The sequence below is a fragment of the Corvus kubaryi genome, unplaced genomic scaffold (genome assembly GCF_017639235.1).
Source record: "Corvus kubaryi isolate FWS band 111438036 unplaced genomic scaffold, C.kubaryi_AGA036_p1.0 37300, whole genome shotgun sequence".
Taxonomy (NCBI): domain Eukaryota; kingdom Metazoa; phylum Chordata; class Aves; order Passeriformes; family Corvidae; genus Corvus; species Corvus kubaryi.
Window position 1 is genome coordinate 3,383,753 of NW_024581093.1, and position 16,569 is coordinate 3,400,321.

General features: G+C 40.9%; 1 protein-coding gene across 1 annotated transcript in view; it reads right to left on the reverse strand.

The window, feature by feature from the left end:
• The window catches only part of LOC121664110 (c-Maf inducing protein), a 131,120-nt gene that overhangs the window by 110,944 nt on the left and 3,607 nt on the right, over positions 1 to 16,569 (reverse strand). The window lies entirely within an intron of this gene.

Sequence of the window (16,569 nt, forward strand, 5' to 3'; positions counted from 1 at the left end):
TTATAAATGAATTTGTCTCAAAAATTCCAATTGATGCTGCCTAATTGATTAGCCCTTGAAATAAATCTTCTCTGAATGGGGAGCAGGCAGGGCTCCCCAACCCTCTGCCTGGTGGGCTGAGTCAGTGGCAGAGCTGGAGGAGCACCCAAGCCCCTGGCCCTGCTGAGCTGACCATCCCCATGGGGAAGGACACTGCAGCCCTGGCATTTTGCCTACCTCAGGCAAATCAACCATTATGCTTTTATTCAACACTTTCCTCACCTGCAGCTTTCCCAAGTGGAGTAGCCTGACAGCAGATACCAGTGAAGCACCAGGATCCACAGCACACGACATGCACAAGACTGCACCTCCACTAACTGAAGAGTCCCTCCTTTCCCTCTTCCCTCTCTGAGGATGACTTGACAGACCGAGGTCTTTAACAGTGGTGAGACCATTTAAGATCCCACAAAACACGGGTCAGGCTAGCAGAAAAGGAATTTCTCTGCACAGAAACGGCATTTCCCAAAGCTTGTAGCACGTGAAGAATCCGTTTTAGCTTAAAAAAATAATTTTCCTTAAAAGGCAAGGTAATTCTAGCCTAACCTGTCTTCCAATACAAGTTCAAGCAGGATAGTTAACAGCAAACAACAAGCAAAACCAGAGTACCAAGAGAAGAGTGTGCACAGCTGAATTCAAGACTATGACCAAAGCTGAGGCTCAAATATACTCAAGCAGGTTTGAGTGGCAAGTCCTTGAATCATTCTCCAATAGTGACAACTTCTGGTAAGGGTGGATTTCATCTAAAAACATACTACCTACCACTTGTCGGGAATACACTTAAAAATTTTTTTTTAAAAGTCAGCCAGTACTTCAATTATTCTGTACTCTTGATTATTTATACCAATTAATAGGACATAGTATCCCATTCTTCCAAGTACATGCCTTGGCACAGCAAGAACTATTCTGCATTCAGCAACATGCATCATTTCCGGCAGCCCAGCTCCAGGAATAGAAAACCAAGGAAAGCAAGGCAGGCAGACAAACAAATCATTCGGATACCTGAAAACCCTGGAGATACTGTAGCTATTGTCATTTTACACCTAAGCTCCTCTGAGGCATTCTGACAGTGCCAAATGTAGATGAAAGTAAAGAATTAATGGGCTTCTTGGAAGCAAAAAGAATTCACAGAATTATGCTCACAAGCAAAGCAAACAATCCAGAGACTAAATCCTGTAAAGGACATTTTTGCCCGCACTGAACACTGCCCCCTTCAACACAGCACACTCTGTTTGCTGACTGCACTACATTTGTTCAGTGCTCAATGACACACCTCACTGAAGATTATTAGTTGTGTCGTCTGCAAATTCTTTGGTATTTCATCAGTCTGATGCTGCTCCTACCATTTGCAGTTATTTGCACCAACTTCTAAACTTCTACCAAACCTGTACCACTGCATTTCACATGAGGTGCAGGAGACAAAACTGCCAGCCCTCATTCAAAATACTTTATTTCAAAAGACAAAGAGTAACAGGGGTACAGAAAAGACAAAAAAAAAACCTGCTAAAGACTGTACTTTAGAGTAACACCTCTGCTACCAATTAACCTCAGCCGTGATGGTCATGCAAAGACATCAAGGCAGGAAAGTCCTCCCAACCCAATGGAGCTGGGCCAAATACAAAATCATCTTCCCCCAATATCCAACAACAAACAAACCCTTTTTACTGCAGATAATATTCTTCTCCTACTTCCCCATAATAACTCATAAAGCCAAATCAAGGAGGACAGATGCAGGCCTGAGCTATAAAATCCAGATTTCATTTCCTATCACTCCCCTCCCCCAGGAGCTCAGGGGTGTTTAGATTCTAGGCTGTGGTTTAAGTCCATCTGTGTTCTTCAAGTATAAACATCTTCATTGAAACCAGACTCATCCTGCACAGCCATTCATTTAGTGAGCTCATCTGTGAGAGACACGGGCTGGCACATTTCTATGACAACCAAAAAAAAAAAAAAAAAGAAAATCAGCTTGGCACAAATTAAAACAGCTTTATAAATCCTATTGCTCCTGAGGCTGCTTTCTTTTCCTCTAGCATCTATAGTTATCTTGGATATACTGCCCAGAACATCAACTCTCCCTAAACTGGCCCTCTTTCCATAGGGAAACAGAAGCATTTTGTAAGATTTCCATGTGAGGAGGAATGCTCAAAGAATAAAAGAATCAAAGCAAAGGAAGTACTGTCCTATCAGTTCTCAACTGAACTAGACATATACATGCTGAAGACACAGTTCAAAGAGGGACCTAAAAGCCTGAAAAAGTGTTTCCCCCAAAAAATCATCTCTTTAATAACGAGTCCAGGTAGCTGGTTTTGTTTAAATACCCTGTTGTGAGTTAACTCTTGATAAGAAAAATTGGAAGTACCATCTTCTTTCCAAGAAAAACAAGCTTCATCATTTGAAAACAGGCGCTTTTCCTTTGCTGGATCTCAATATGGCTTTTTGCTTTTACACTAAGCCATCCTAGACACAGGCTTCAGCTCAAGCAACTGATACACTTTCCTGAAGCACTACTTATTTAGAAGTCCACACACTAAACCAATTCAGTGTCAAAAAAATAAAGCTGCACTTTCTCTGACATAGGCTGCCAGTCAATGCAGAATTCATATTGTCCATATGGCTGTTACTCCATCCCCTCAAATCACTCGCTGGCAGCTTACACAATTCATTAATTATAAGCAGTTAGGATTGTTTTTACTAGTATGGCACAGATGCCAAATCACTCTTAGTGATTGATTCCCAACAAGAGAGAAAGATGCTATGAGTAAAAACAATGGAATGGACTCCCAGGATCTAGACATGCCAACCCACAAATATAATGCCAAAAAAATAATTTCTTTTTTTTTTTTCTCTCTCATTCTCTCCACCTTAATTTTCTGAGATTCATTCTCAAGCTGGACTTTGCTGAGATTTGCTGTGGCTTCCACTAAGACTCCGTGTGTTCATAATACCTCGAGCCATGTGATCACAGAAATAATAAATCACAGGAATAAAGAGACTGATTTTTTTTTTTTTTGGTCACAGAAACCTCAAGTGCAACTTTGTCTACTATGGTCAATCCTTTCTCCTGGCATCATTAAAGGTTTCCCAGTCATAGATAGACTGCACCCATCAACTTAATGATTTTCATCTCCACAGTGTTTTGACTTGATCTTTTACTCACAAGTCATCTTGTTTAATTTGCTTCAGACATTTTTCCACACACGATTCAGAGTAGTGATACTGCCAGGCAAAGTACTGAGATGTTCCCAAAGGCATAAATGAAGGAAAACTCAGTTATTAGTGGATATAAAAGGTACTTCTCATTTCTTAACCAGCCTGCCACAGACGAAGAGCACAGCTATCGCACTATGGCTGTTCATGGTAGGTGTGAGCTTGACTCATGCAACTGAAACCACTGTGACCTCCTGGTGGAATTAGATGCTAGAAAGACAGAAAGAGTCCAAATTCAGCATCCCTAAGGTCTCACTGATAACTACCAACATTCTAGATAGCAGTAGCACATAAAGCCAGAGGAAGGGACATTTCCTTTCACTGACCAGCTCTGCTTGGCCAATGATCAAATCAAAAGATGTAAGATACAACCTCTACACTCACAAATTCAATCAAGATGCAGGACTCTTGATTTTGACTAATTTCTCGTAAGAAAAGTATATCGTTTTTCTTTTAACAGGTAGCTATGTAAGTGTTAAACTGTATTTTCCTGTGCAATTTGCCATGCCATAAAACTAATAAAAACTCAGTCTGAAGCACTGCCTAAGAGGTCAGGTGATAAACTATGGCAAATGCCATGGGACCCTACTAGCTCTCACCTAAGCCTGCAATGGGCAAAACAGTCAGAAAAACAGGCACTTGGAAAGCCAGAATCAGGGTTCCTCTGATTCTGGAAACCATGATATCACACACAGCAAGACTGATTTCCATACGTGTAGCACATTCTCTTCTGCAGTTTAAATCTGCAAATGGTGGGCTGCACTGTTTATGTCCTGCTGCCTACCCATGGCACAGATCTACCCACTAGGAATGCATTACTGTCTGCAGGAGACAGGCACCCATCCATTCCAGAACAGGCCACACAGTGTTGTTGTATTTCCAGGTCTCTGCAGGGGTATCCTATGCCACATCTTCTCTCTTGAATATAAAGATATGCTTCTACTCCTGTGGCCAATGCAGTGGTTGCAGATGGTGATCAGCTACAAACAGGAACCCCCCATCCTTCTGCTGCACTGCATTTAAGAACCCAGCAGCAAACAGTTCCCTCCTCGTCTCCACTGCTCACTTCTGGGCACTCAGAAATGCACATCTTTACACAGCTGACTGTCTCCACAGCTGACAGATAATAGGGCAAGTGAAAATTCACACTACGTGACAACAGGTTTAATACAGGGCAAATATGATGGACAACACACACAACCTCTTTTTAAAAAGGTCAAGATTTACTTGCAACCAGAGGTCCTGTTTTTTCCTGCACAGAAGAGACTTTCAGTTCCCTGACAAGGAAATGAAGTGATGTGACATTAAGCAGCTCATGAATCTCTTCAATTAATGCATTCTGCACAACGGAGACTTCCAGGGAATTATCTGCAACCACAGCAGTGCCTCATTCCCATTGCCGTCCCTGAGAATGAGTCACTTCAATTCCCATATTCTTGCTGCAGGCAGAGAGCTCAGGACTATTCCCTGCCTTCATCAGGCAAATGGCTGGAATCAAACACTGAAACTACTTGCACAGAACTTTAATTAAGGTTACCTTATTTTCTGCAACTATGGGAGTTATATTTACCATCAGCTCCCCACTCTTCATGATTAGGGCTTATGCTACAGAAGGTAATATTTCAATCTCACCACCTTCAGGAAACAACTGAATAATATGCCAAACAACCATGCAGAGGAGGGTAAAGAGGAAAAACAGAGTTCTGAGATAGGTAGAATGCCTCACTGCTCTCCATGATATGATGGATCAGGAAGGTCAGCTTCACCTGCAACAGGGCTCTCCCAAGGCACCCAACTCTTTATTGCAATACCATACCAATTTAAAAGAGATTTTATCAATATTAAACTGGCTTGGAGAATATAGGTACATAACTGTGTCTGGTTTTACACATTTAGGAATACTGTTATTTTAATTAAAAATAGAAAATCCCCAGAAGAGACACAAAATCTCTGTTACAAGTGTCTTCAAAATTGAGAAAGCCTTTGCTGAATGCAGCCAGCAGCCTGTGTTCCATGTGATTTACAAACTAGAAACACTGGAATTTTAGGCCAGGAGGGTGTCACTGACTAACGGGGGTTCTCCCTTCCCTCTGGAGTGTAGGTTTATAGAAGAGTAAGATCACATTCTCTAGGCAAGTTTATATGAAATGATTTATCTCTAGCCAGCTGCAGTCAGACATCTGCTTGTTTTTATTTCACTACAGAGAGATTCACACCCCCCCTTTATCTCCAAAGGCAGCCAAGATTATATCCAATTGTAAAGAGAAACCTCCAGCAATTATCAAAACTAAACCTTAGGAAGTCAAGTAAATTACACAGAGGCCACAGATGCACCTAAGCCCCACCTAAGGCTGAAGAAGTCCTATTTAATGAACAGTCTATTGACTTTAAGGCAGAGACATCACCTCTGTATCCCGCGGTTTATACACAGATCTCCTCAAATACATGAGGGTATTTCTTTGTTTTGAGAATCCCTCACACATTCCACATGGGATCACACAGACAGTCCTCATGTGGTCAAATAAAGTTTGTGAACCCATGCCTTTATAGCTTTTCCATATTAATCTGCACTCTGGGCATATATCCAATTAAAGCCTCATGTATAGATCACTAGGTTACTAACTGGCTTGCATACTGGGGGGCAGGGAAATAACAAGCTCATGACTACACAATTTAACACTGCCTCTGCTTTCACTTTTACATGCACCAGTCTTTTTTAATCTAGTCTTCCCATAAATAAAGAGTAATGACGCTTGCTGAAGAGCAGCTCGGGTCCCTGCATGCCGGAACACACAGTAGCTGATGCAGAATGCATTTACATTAAGCCTAAGCCCAGTGCAAAGCAGACAAGGTCTTTTCACAAACACACTACAAAAACAGGAAGCAAAGGAGGAAACTTCACAGTGTTTGGAAACAGCAGAGCATTGTTTGTACACGTTTTTCTTACAATTCCAAAATAAAAAAATGGGCAATGTGAAATCTGAGCACAGCAAGAGCCTTAGATCAGACACAAAGGTCTCAAGACAGCAGCACTCAGAAGATCTCCAGGTACAGACTGTACAGGCAAGAAGATGCACAGGGTAAGTTTGTTCTCTTATTTCTGCTAAGAAAAACTGACAAGTAGAGACACAACCTCCCGAACCCTTGACGTTAAACCTAGATAATGTTACACAGCACTACATCTTTATCTCAATTAAGGCGGGTATGATAAATGAAGAGGCGTTAGGAAACACATAACCCACCAAACGTAAACATTCCCTTCATTTTTTAACTGTTCAAAAGGGAAGGTACAATGGCATAGGCCTCACACACTGTGGGCTGTCACTGCCCCACATGAAGAAGCTGCACTGTGGACAACATCCCTTCCAGATGAGTCAAAACGTTCCAGTCATAAGCACTCTGCAGCCACCGACTCGGAGACTTCCCTTTTCAGCTGGAGCACATAGATCCATCCGACCTCTAGCCTGAAGCTACTCCAATTTTTTCCTCTCATCACATCCTTTCTTTCCCTTCCTCCTTCAAGCCCACTGAGGCTATGCTGTAGTATCATGAACACACAATACACAGATAATGCAGATAGTACTGCCTCAATCCCTACTCATCCCAGGTTTAAAACTGACCAACCTACACTTCAATCCACAGGCACAGACCAACAGAGGACCTGCTCCTGTATTTGGATAAGCACCACCACAGGCTCAGTACTTTCCCATGTGGTCCATCTGCACGAGGGAGCAGCCTGATACACGGTCAACTCCCACAACAGATTATTTGATTTCGCCATATTTAAAGTACATTAGTCAACCCAAGTCACCAGGGACATTTGAAATAACTTACAATAAATCAGAAGATTAATTCCAAGGGAGGCAGTGACATAGCACCAAAAGAAGCATACACTGGTGTTAGGAAAGAAGCCACTAGAAATACTTCTCTGTGTCAACAAATTTTTCACCATAAACACCGCAGCAAGAACATGTAGCAGTCTTCAGGGCAAATGCTGGGCTGAAAAGGCAAAGTGATTACCTGGAAGGGGTATGTCAATATTTAATACCAAAGTGCATGTCCGGTCCTGCACATTTCATTTAATTTCAAGCTTTTCCAGCTTTATTTACTGTTTCATTCACAGTGATCACAAAAGATGAATTATCCAACCTTAGGAAATGTGTTTTCAGTCAGACAAGACATGTTGACCGTGTCCCTACTTTCACCTTCAGTAACAAAGTTCTGTGCCAACACAAGTTTTATGCTTGCTTCAATGTCCATATTATCTGATTACAAAGTAGATGGGATTTTCAGAGCCAAGACTCCACTCAAACCTTTTGCTCCTCTGGGAAAGGAAGAGCCTATTTCATGGCTCTGGATGTCAGGCTACCTTTTAGTCAAAAATTAAAAATCCTTCCTCAAAAGTCACCATAACAGCATTGACCAAAAAAAAATCAAGAAAGAAAAAACCTGGAGGATCTGAAAGGACCATGAAGAGTTGAAAGAAAAACTAAAGTAATGAGTAATAATTTGCACTTGCATAATATCTTTCATCAGAGCTCTTCACTTCCATATAGGGGCTGCATTTCATAACAAACATGATTGGGAATACTACTTCGAGCCCTTATTACACAGCTGGAGTGGCTATTCCTTTAGTAAGGAATATCTGAAGAATTACCAGTGTTCCTGCACTGAAAGAATAAGCTGAAGCACCTTTTCCAATTCAATAATTGGGCTACTATAACCTATTTACTAAAGGCAGAAGTTTACAGCAATTGCATAGATTTTCTCCTGGTTTGAACAATGACTGAATGACATCTGTAACATGACGTTGTTGTCTCTTCCTCCAGACACCCAAATAAACTGCTCTGTGTTCCTGTGGATAAGGAACACAACTGCTTCATTGAACGTGATTAATCTTCCACAAGGAATCAACAGGTACTCAAACCATGGGCATTTCACTGCTGAGCAGTAAGACAACGACACAGATGGATCTCATTCAACACAGTCCATCGAAGGAGATGGAAATCTCTGCTGCAAAAGTAAACGCTGTTCTTCAAGAATCACTGGGCCTTTCATAGTTTTGTTTCCCTCCTCCCACCTTCCTTCTCAGAGCCAGGATACTGAGCAAACTGTTCAGATGACAGAACACCACAGCAATGGTCAGAGCATCGTGGAGCCAGAGCATTCAAGGCAGGCACACACTCACACAACTCTCCGTCACTGACACCCAGTGCCCTGCCTGGCGTCAACAGCCAAGGCAAAGAAATCTCTCCTTGTGCAACTCCCCTTCAAGCTGCCAGGAACAACGCAACACTCAGATCCCCAGCTACAATAACTACATAGCCACCAGAAAAAAATCTGCAGGACTGCATTGTCTTACACCAATGGCACACAGATCCTCTATTTAAGGGCCCACATAAAATTCTACTTTTAGTTAACTACCTTCTTACAGCTTACATTGTACCAGAGAGAAACATGGTGTTTAAAGATGCCTGTGCAATCATATTTTTCTCAAGGGATTCCTAAATTTCTGAGCTCAATGTCAAGAAGTTTGTATAGTAAATCCAAGGTTTGAGAAGAGAGAGAGAACTGCCAATCTTTTCACAAAAAAGAATCGCAACACCCTGCTTCTTTAACAATTTTGCAAGCTCATTCTCATCCTGAAAATTTCAGTGCAGTCAAGGTTTCCCTGACTTACTCTTTATTTCTGAATTCAATCTTAACAGCCACTGAAGCAAGAGCAAAGTGGTAGGTTGTCAGAAGTGACTATTAGGAGAATATACAAAGCACACACGCTGCAGAAAGCAAGAGACTTGAACTGATTGGCACCTGGTTCCCTGGCAGATATTTTCTTTGCAGGAAGATTGAAGGTAGTAAGAAGAGCACGACACTCTGGGGCACGTTCTACTGTCAGTCACTCTCCCACGCTTCCACTGATTTTTAATGACATTTACAACCATTAAGAAAATGAATAGCCATCAAAATCAGGAGGGAAGATGCAGCCTAGCAGACAAAGCAAAGGAAAATAATTTCTGCTCCAGCTCCCACCAGTGATTTATCAGGAGCATTAGTGCAAGGCACAGCTGATCCTTGGTGTCCAATGTTAGGCCCTCCAGAGTGAACAATAGATACACACACCAGCTAAGAAGGAACTGCAAACTAAGCATGAACCAACAGTGGCAAACATGTCTGATCTACATTTATTCGACTCTTTGTTTTCCCCACATACAAAAACACTGACCATAAAGCACTTGGAGGTGGTTGAAGCACAGTGAAGTTGAAACCAAGGATTACTAGAATGAAGATACTATACTGACATTCAAATATCTTTTTTTTCCTAGCTGTTTTAAAGGACAAAAATAATTCCCCTTCTTTTTTGTTCACAGGTCAAACCAACATTCATATTTATGGAAAAAACCCACACACCCTTAGTATTTTGATTAAAAAGTTGAGTCCATTTGGCAAGTTTCAAAATCGTTTTTTTAAAAGCAGTCTCTACTTCACTATTAATAATGCCCATCCCTGGAAATTAATAACAAAGTCATTCAGTTTTATTCTAGACAGCAAAACCAGCCTGCTCACAATATACACTAATTTTATAATAGTAGCAAACAAGAAACTCTTGTGGTACAACAGAATCCCACTACAGCAGTAACCAGCCACGATAAGAGGCACCTGCCAATCCCAAAAGTTTATATTCAAATAGCCAAAACAGACAAAGACTGGGAAGAAAAAAAAAAAAATAGTAATATCACAGCATCACCATTGAGAAACACCTGCTCAGTACTGTTTGAAATTTACTGCGGGGAACACACCATGGGGGATCTCTAGGAGATTTAGGGGGAAAAAAAGGTGTTATTTTAAAAATTATCCAAACTGTCTACCTGCAAATGCACTTACCTAATGTTGCTCAGTTAATGCTCATTGTCCGTACATAAATAAAAAATGAGGCCACTCTTTTGTTTACAAAATTCTTGCCTTACCTTTCAGTTTACATCATCAGAAATCTCATCCATAAAATGTGCATGGACACTCATACATTTAAAAATATGTACAACTTATTTCTAAGAAAAAATACTATTTCTGATTCTCATCTGCTAATACAGTTTCTCTTTAGGTCTAAGAAAAATATTATGCAAAATATAAATATAAAAGAATTGTATTTGGGAATACAATTATCTATTCTCAACAAAACCCTCTGATTTAGCTTAATCTCAGCTTTCTTCAGGCAACACTTACTGTACCACATGTGGCATCTTTGAAAACAAAATCCTACAAAACCTAAATCCATTTCTGTGTGCTTACAAGGTTTGAATTTTAAATTTTTCAAAAGGAGAAAAATATTTCATTTCATTTAGTCGTTCTTTAAGCTCTAGAAATCCAAGAAGGAAAAGTTCTTCAGTGACAGTGCCAAGCACTCAACATTCCCATTCTTAATATCAAGAAATTAGTGATCTGGAGTTTAAGAAGCATTGGATATCCATTTTTTAGTCATGTCTTTTGAACTCCTGGTAATTACTCTCTTAATCAATGAAAGCAATTATTCCTTTTGAATTTTTCATCCAATGAGAAAATCACACAATCCCTCAGTCACAGGAACAAGAACTTTAGGGAAGCCACAGCATACTTTGAAAAGTGCAAGAGCTCTTACCCTGAAACAAGTTGATATTCTGAACAAACAAGGGCGAGAGGTGCTCCAAGAACCCAGAACAGCCTTACTCCATTTTAAACCTCTCACTTTGCCACTGCCTCCTAAGTGAAAATGGCCACAGGTGCAAATATCAAGCAAGGTAACAGCAGAGGCAGCAGCACCATCTTCCTACACCTTCAAGGAATTGGGAGCAGCTGTCCCTGTAGAGGATCCACCCTCCTGCAAACCTCAGCCAGGACCACATACCACAGCAGCATTTCAGCAAATTTCAAGACCAAATGGGGGAAAAGAGCTACTTGCAGCAAGCAGCATTTCTTTCTTAATAAAACTCTATTGTCTGAGGAAGGGAGACAGGACAGAGCTGGCACATGTCCCACACAGCAGCAGCAGCGACGGCTGGCAGGACCTTTCCAAGGATTCTGAATGAGGTTTTCCCCATAGATGAATGTCACAAACTCACCTTCCACCAGGACAGTGTTGTCTAAATGTAGGCATAAAACAGGTGAAAGAGCAACAGCTCCTACACCAGTTCTGTCTAACAGGGAATTTTCCAGCTCATGCAGGAGCCACTCCAGCCACTGCGGGTCACTCGGCACCTCGAGATCTGCCAAGCAGAGGGAGAAAGTGGGGCTCTGTTTTGTAGAGACCTGCACAAGGCTAAGAGTAGAGGCAGCCATGTGCCCCAGCCAGCAGCCAAGTGCGAGCTGCACAGTGATCCCTCGCTGAACCTTCCTGGCTTTCTGAACAGCACATCCTGCCATTCACGTTACAGGCAATGAATGGTAATCCCTCTCCTCAAATTACCCTCCTGATTTCAACAGAGCAAGACCAAGAATGTACGTGACTGAGTGTACTTCCAGTTCAGATTTAAGTAATTGGAACTTGACGAGTTTCTTGAGCTCACTTAGTAATGGCACACATCTCACAGAAACACTCAAATCCAGAAAAAACATACGCCTTTTTGTTAAGTTTCGCAAAAAAAAAAGGAAAAATACTTAAAATTATTTAAAATCTTACTAAAAATTCAGATTAAAGTAGAAGAAAGTAGCCTTCCCCATACACTCATGCCCAGGACACCACAGTCTGTGATCCAGCAGGTTACCTGCTTGTATTTCCCACTCTAGTGGCCCTGTCCCATCTGTCATGGGACAGCCCAAGGGGCAAAGTCAACAAATCACTTAAAGTACTGGAAATGCCAGTACTGGTAACAACAAATGTCCACAAATCCTGGAACAAGAGTCCCTTCTTCCAAAACCTAGAGAGTATTGTTAAATTCTCCTAATTTTTAAGCCTATGAAGTAAAGGTCTGTTAACTTAGCATCTGGTTCTGACTGCTTCATGTTTTCCTCCACAACCACAAAAGCTAAAAAACTTCACTCACCACTGACGTGATCAGTTATAATGTATGCTTTTCAATTGTCTTTTCCCTTTCCTGGTGTTGTCCCTGCATTCTTAAATATTGTGCAAAACAGGAAAATTTTACGCAATGATTTAATAATACTTTTTTTTTGGCACCAATTCCAGCCTACCATGTTTCCCGCTCTCTCCTTCCTCAACAGGCTGGCGGACTATAAACTGAAACATATCAGCTCCCTGATCCAGTTAAGAGACAGACAACAAATCTGCAAAAGGTGAAAAACACAGAAAGAGTGTTCCCCAGCCAGCTCACAGAGATTTTTCTCAACCTGACCCTGCAAACTGTTAAGCGCTTACAAAAGATGGATTGACAGGGTATGGCACAGATGCAGAAATGAATGGCACAGGCCAGGGCTGACTCAGCCACTACGGCTGCCAATGACACTGCATCGGCAGACGGTGCAAAAAAAGTTATTTTATTGAGTGCACACACATGCACAAGCTCTCCAAATGGATTATACGCGCTTAAATATCAATCATCTTCAAACACCCAGCTGTTTGTGTGTCTTGGGGTGATTTTATGATAATACTGTATTTCCCTGTCGTCTGCTTATTGCCCAGAAATAGGTCCCACAGCTTTAAGCTGGGTCTGAGGGAAGAGTGGGGGGTGAGTCGGGAAAACTCCTCAGCGTGGTTAGTGTTCAAGGACTCACACACACTTCCCCATATTGCTCGGCTCTGCCTGCAGCAGGAGAGAGTGGATTCCTGCTTGTGAGCTGAGGCAAAAAGTTTTCCCAGAACTGTATACCGAAATCCTCCAGAACTCCTTCTTCTTCTTCTGGAACTGTTCAGCCTAGCTGTGATCTGAGAACCAGATCATCAGATCCTGTAGACCAGCGGGGAGGCTGCGGGGATGCCACATCCCAGCCTTGGACCTGGGGAGGGGCCAAGCCAGCTACAGAGAGAACTCTTTAAATCCACCAGCTTTATCTGCATCAAAGAGGTTTATTATCTAACATTACTCATTTTTTCTGTGCCCTGCCAGCACTCCGTTGAATAAAGAGTTTTTTTCACTTTCATCCAAGAAATTCCTTTTGTATCGGTAGGGGAGGGAGTGCTGAAACCTGGGGAGGAGACGTTCCTTCCAGAGCGTTTCCCCCTAAATTTGTCTCAAACCAAGACATCATGGAATTAAGCGTTACGTTATCTATGAACACATAGAACAAAACTGATGTAACTAGCCCTGCTCAAAACACCAATAAACAGGCCACAATCCACCCATGCTACCCACAATCTAATTACTTCTAAAGACTCCAAAAGGCTTGAACTATTTGAGGTAGGTCTCTTCTCTCACAAATCCTATATGAGATGTGTAAAACCCTATCAGGTCAGCCATGCTTATCAACACAGAAGGAAATTGTATCATGTTAAACTCATCTGTTACCTAGGAACTTCAAAAGTACCAACAAATTATACACAATAAATTGAACAGTTCCAAAAAAATCACTCTTTTCTATATACTAAACCTAACACCTTTTTCCTACAAAAAGGTCCCTCAGTGCACACAGTTCTGTGAATGATTTCGGTGGGACCAAGGCTTCAGCCTCTGTTCTCCCACAGCTGCTAACAAAGCAAACCTAACCCTGTACACTGGAACATCAATGCAGATGGGACTCTCAGCATAGCCTCTCACCTCTGAGAAGCCAAACACTCCTGTTGACTTTCACAGATTCATAAAATTATTTGGGATGGAAGGGACCTTTAAGGAACATCTTGTTCCATGCCCTGCCATGTCCAGGGACATTTTCCACTATCCCAGGTTGCTCCAAGCCCCATACAACCTGGCCTTGGACACTTCCAGGGATTGGGCAGCCACAGCTTCTCTGGGCAACACATTCTTTCCTAGAAGGACTACACTCCACCTTGGATGATCTATCACATTCATCCCATCACTATTATAATCACAGCCATAATGTTCCACTACCAAAAAAAAAAAAAAAAATTATCTCAGAGCTCCACAAAGGCCCAGCCCTGTGAGCGATGCTGAGCTCTTCCAGGCCCTGCTCTGATGCAGGATCAGGTCCCACTGAGGACCAGAGGCAATTTACAGTCTCTCCCATGAGGACTATTACCACCACGTAGTGACTAGCACCACATCTTTACTCCCCAGCCAAAACGAAAAATGAGGCACAAGTATTTCTGAGTATCCTTTTTATTTATGTTCCTGAACACGTAAAATTTACTGGCTGGGTGTTAACACTAATAGCCTTGAGAGCTCTCACTCTGTCAATGAATATACCTTCTGTTTTCATATTTTATATAAGCTCTGTGACATATAAACACATACCTTAACACTACTGACTTATAAATATGCTTTTTAACCACTGCAGGAACTATATATGCAAAGGTATGTTTGATAGGCATTAAACAACTTTACAGAAATATTGTTTTAGGTTTTCTTATGTCGAACTACTAACTAATATAGCAATAAAATAAGTTTGTCAAAGCAGAGCAATATTCCATTAAATCACCAGGTCTTCAAAAAAAACTGGGGTTTGTTAATGTAGGCACATGCCTGCCTTCGCTTGTGAAAGAGAATCTCAATTTCAACAATACAGATAACATGGAGCACTTTGTTCTCAATTTGCATAGAATTCTAAATTGTCACGGCTTTTATGCAAATTATGAGATTCAATGCCCTTTCTGATGCACCTGAACCAAAGGCCTGGGAGATAGCAACAGCCCAGAACAGGAAAATATATGTCCACCCAAAACCTATAGGTACCATTTCTCATCAAATGAAAGCAATCATCTGTAAGAGTAAACCATGAGAAATATTAAACATAAAGAGTAATTTATCATTCCATTATTATAAAAAATCAAAAAATTATCTTAAATTGCTTTGTTATTTATGTGTTAATACTTATTTATACATGTAATGATGGCAGGCACACCAATCTAGTTTTAAGTCACATTTGTAGAGCCTCATCAACAGTGCAGGACTTAAAGAGAGCACTTGGTTTACTGAACAGACTGTTTATTATTATTATTATAATAAATTCATATCAATTCTACTTGCAATCTGGATAATGCTACAATATTCCTTTTTCAGGAAAGCTTTAAAAAAATTATTCTTGTAAGATGTTTTGAAACTTTCGAGCTCTGCATAATACTTCCCACTTGAGCTGATTGTTTTTAAAGGGAAATTTAATTTTAAAATGTGTGTTTTTCTAACTAATGGGAATCCGTGCTAAAGTAAACAATGAGTCCAGCTTGATAGGAATTTTTGCTCTATCTTTACCAAAATAAGGAAGGAGAGACATGCAATAGCATGCTTAAACACATGCAGTAGCAGAATTGTTGAATTTTAAAAAACAATTAGAAGACAATTTTCTACTCCACTTCTCCTGTTTGAAACAGCTCATCCTGCCCTGCCTCATTTAATATTAATTGGGTATGTTCTTGTCTCTAGAAGAAAACACAAATGCAGTTCCCTAATCCACTTACATTCTTGTTTCAAATGCATTTACGATTAGCCAGCCTGTCAATAAACTATTGTCCTCACACATCATGTCTGTACAGAAAAATGTTTAAAAGAAACTCAACTCTTTTCAGGATTGTCACCAGCTTTGAACAAAAACATTTACATTAAACTCAACCCACCTGCCAAGGCAAAACCAAGAAATGTGAAACGAGCATGAAAAACCAAAGTTTCCACCTCCTTGAGGGATATTAATGAGTAACTTCATGGCCTCAATAAAGTCTTATCTTCCCAGATGGGAATTAGAGAGGTCATCCCTAGCCAGAGAAAATGAATCACTTATTTATTCTTTCCTTGTCTGCTGCACACACATATGTATGACAAGTCTTCCCTGCAACCCAAGACTTGAAAATTCATTGTCCTCAACATCTACTCCCCACTGGTGCAAGAGAAAGAACGAAAGAGAAAAGCAGGGCAGAGACATGAAAGGGACAATGCAGAATGATATTAAAGACACAGAACAGTCATGACACCTATGTTTAAACCACGGAAGATCAAATTTTAACATTTCTCTTGAAGACAGGGCTACTCCTCACCTTGCCTCACCCCACCCAAAAAACACCACATAAGAAATATTAAATTGGACTTTTTTTCTGTCTTTGTTTTTACTATCACTGCCCCTCAAGCAGTGCAAGGACAGATCTCACAGGTGAAAAAAAATTACTAAGGGTGCTACATTTGAGTTTGGTACGTGTTTATTTTATAAACATTATTCCTCCCATGGGGGAGAAAGCCAAATTCATCCTCAGGCAAGCTGCTGTCTCACAAACAAAGTTTCCAAGTGTCAAAATTTCCT